This window comes from Frankliniella occidentalis, unplaced genomic scaffold (genome assembly GCF_000697945.3).
Source record: "Frankliniella occidentalis isolate FOCC.00 unplaced genomic scaffold, Focc_3.1 Scaffold663, whole genome shotgun sequence".
Lineage (NCBI taxonomy): Eukaryota > Metazoa > Arthropoda > Insecta > Thysanoptera > Thripidae > Frankliniella > Frankliniella occidentalis.
The window spans coordinates 12,434-15,997 of NW_026267777.1; the positions used below are offsets into that span (position 1 = coordinate 12,434).

Here is a 3,564-nt window from a genome sequence, read left to right on the forward strand (position 1 = left end):
ACTGTTACGCTGCGACGCGCCTGGCGCACATACAGCTAGGCCTGCGGCGCTGACACCCGAGACGGGGTAATAGGAGTGTATATACAATTTTTCGATATAAAGTCTTTTTAACGATTTAATCGACCATTTAATCATTTTCACCTCTTTTTTGTCAAGAAATGCCCCCTAGCATCTAAACGGTACAAGATAGAGCAAAACGGACGAAATTTAAGCCCGTAGGGTTCTACTTTCACGAGTTACCCCTTAGGAGTCCATAGGAAAAATATTTGAAAAGAATAAATATTTTGCGACCTGTGGTTTGTGATTTTTTAAAAAGTCAATTTTTGAGCTAGAGTGCTCATCTTCGAACTCGATCTGTCTTTTTATGATGCAAAACGACCCTGAAAATCCCAGGTCGCTCGCTCAATTCTTTCTCGAGTTATCGTGCGGACAGACAGACAAACAGACAAACAAACAGACAAACAAACAGAATGAAACTTTTCCGGTCAGTGGAGTAATGGGCTTCGCTAATCGCTCAGCCAATAACAAATAACAGAAAAAATAAATAATTAATTAAGAAATATGATACAATATATACAGTTAATCAAATTTTTGGGTGGTGCGCCACACGTGCTGTGTTACATGTCTAGTTGAAACAATCGGTGTTTAGGTGTACGGTGTGTGAATTTGTAAGGTGTGGTGTCGGGCTTGACTTCCCCCAGGGCGAGGATGTGTACGTTGGTGCTATTTTGGTTTTTAGTGAAGAAGTTGGTGGTGAGTTTTTGAATGAAATCTCCTATTAGTGGTATCTGGTGTGAAGTGTGCGTCCGTCTCATATTGGTCAGTCGAGGTAGTTTGAGGGCCAGTCGCAGGTATTTGTTTTGTATTATTTGTAGTTTCTGTAGGTGGGAGTCAGCCGCAATGCCGGCCCAGGCAGGGGCGGCATACGTCAGGATGGATCGCACGTAGGCCAGAGCGATCATTACCTTGACGTCCTGCGTGATGGGGCTGCTCCGCCTGATGAGAGGGTAGATGACGGACATAGCACCCGCAGCCTTCCTCTGTACGGTCTGCACGTGGGCCCCGAAGGTCATGCGGCGGTCCAGGATGACCCCCAGGAAGCGCGCACTGGTCCGCCACGGGATGGGGAGGGCCTCCACGCGAAGCAGATGGTCATCCACGTTCTGTGGGCGACGTTTGGTAAAGAAAACTGCTTCAGTCTTCTGGGCATTTATTTTTAGGCGCCACCGTTTGAAGTACTGAAGCAGCTCATCCAGGGCATGCTGCAGCCTTTGGACTAGCGTCTCCACGTCCTTGTCGCGGTAGAAGGCCGCCGTGTCGTCCGCGTACTGGGCGATCCGGACACCCGGCCTGGGTATGTCATTGACATAGATGATGTACAGCACCGGGCCCAGTATGCTGCCTTGGGGGGTGCCTTTGGCAACAGGGCGGAGGGGGGATACGGCGTCCTCCAGCGTGACGTGGAAGCTGCGCTCTGTCAGGTAGGCCCGCAGGAGGCGGATGAGACGGGCAGGGAACTTCATGACCGCCATCTTGTAGAGGAGGCCCTCGGTCCACACCGTGTCGAAGGCGGCGGAGGCGTCCAGGAACACAGCCGCGGTGTGCATCCCCTGGTTGAACCCGTCCGTGATGTAGTCCGCGAGACGGGTCACTTGATGCGTTGTGGAGCACCCCCTCCTGAAGCCCATTTGCTGGGGATTCAGCAGGTCCTCCTTGTCCAGGTGTGTGAGGATTCGCGTGTTTATAATGGACTCCAGCACCTTGCTCTTGGCGCTGAGCAGCGATATCGGTCGGTAGTTTTGAGGTAGGGTGTCATCCTTACCCGGCTTAGGGAGGGGCAACACGTTTGCGTGCTTCCAGGCACGGGGAAAGTAGGCAAGGGTGAGGCAGGCGTTGAAGAGCACCGTCATGAAGGCAATTGCTTTTCGTGGCAGGTGTTTAAGTACGATGTTCTGTATGGCGTCCGTACCCGGGGCCTTGCGGGGCTGTCTTGATTTTATTATGTCTCGGATTTCTTGAGGTGTGGTTGGTTTCAGTGGAATGTCCGGTGTGTCGCGTAGGTAATTTTGGAGGTCGGTCGTGACTTGGTCAGTGTCCGTTTTGTCCCCCATGTGGTCGTTTTGTGTGTGAGCGTTCTGGAAGTGGGTGCTGATTGCCGCCGCTTTGGCCTGTGCTGAGTAGGCGGGGCCGGCGGGGGTGGTCAGGGGGGGCGTGAAGTGGGCCGAGCGTTTCATCGACTTCGCGAGCTTCCAGACGTCGGTGTGATTAGACGCCTTGCTGAGCCGCTCAGTCCACTTGCTGCTCAGCCAGTCGGTGAGCTTCTTCTGAAAGATGCGTTTGGCGAGATTGTATGCGGTGCGGTCGTCTGGTGAGCGGTTTCGTAGCCAGCGCCTTTTGGCCGAGTTCTTCGTTCTCTTCAGTGTTACTAGGTGGGGGGGGAGCTCTTCGGGTGACCGGGTGACGGAGGTGAACGGGATGGATTTGGCTATTGCGCTTTGGATAGACGTGGTGAGGTGATGCACGCCGTCGTCTATCTCCTCCGTCGTGTTGAAGCGGCGGATGACTAATGCCTCGTGCACCTCTCGCCCGAAGCGCGCCCAATCAGCTTTGTTGTAGTTGAGGCGCGGCCGGGGCAGCGCGTGGCGCGGGGGCACGTGGACGGTGAAGAGGACCGGGTTGTGGTCGGACCCGACGCAGGGGAGAGTCTCCGCGGTCACCAGGTGCGGCACTCTGGACGCCAGCGCTATGTCCAGCGTAGTCGTGTTGCCCGTGCGCGGGTCCGTGCGGGTGGGCTCGCCCGGCGCCACGAGGCTGTACTCGCGGTCCAGGTAGTGGGCGTGCAGGGTAGAGCCAGCAGGGTTTAAATGTCTGCCCTGCGAGGCCTCGCTCTGCCACGCGCCGTGCTTGGCGTTCAGGTCGCCTGCGACTATGGTGCGCGGGCCCGTCCTCAGGAGGGCGTCCATCTCGTCGACGTCTATCCCGGCGTGATTGGAGTTGTAGGCATTGACAACGGTCACCCGCACCGTCTCCGTGACCACCTCCACTGCCTGAGCATGGATTGAACGCGTGGGTGGAGTGGCCAGCTGGATGTGTTGTAGGGTTTCCTTTACAAACACAGACAGCCCGCGCGTGTCGTCGTCCTTGTGGCGGCGGTAGTGCCGGTAACCCGGTATCGACGCCCTGCGCTTCTGGGTGAGGAGCGTTTCTTGGACCAGGGCGACGTCGGCTTGGTGCTTGGCTAGTATGTCGGCGAGGAGGGGCAGGCGGGAGCGGCCGTACGCTGCCAGCCCGTTAGCATTCAGCGACACAATCTTGAGGCCTTCCATTAGGCGGCGATATACGCGGTGAAGGTGGCGACGGCGCGCAGCCTGTCCTTTGGTGATGCGGCGGTGGCCTCTGCGATGAAGCGCCAGCACGCTGCGGTGAGCTCCTCAAGGGGGATGTCCTTGATCTCGAACTTGACTTCGCTTATAGTGCGGAGCAGGCTTGCGACCCCTCTGTTGGTGGGCTGTGGGGCCGGGGAAGGCCCACTTGCACTGGGGTGGGGTTGCCGCGGGGGGCGGA

General features: G+C 56.5%; 1 protein-coding gene across 3 annotated transcripts in view; it reads left to right on the forward strand.

Annotated features, from left to right (window-relative positions):
• The window catches only part of LOC113216779 (C3 and PZP-like alpha-2-macroglobulin domain-containing protein 8), a 16,813-nt gene that overhangs the window by 3,409 nt on the left and 9,840 nt on the right, over positions 1 to 3,564 (forward strand). The gene's annotated exons all lie outside the window — the stretch shown is intronic.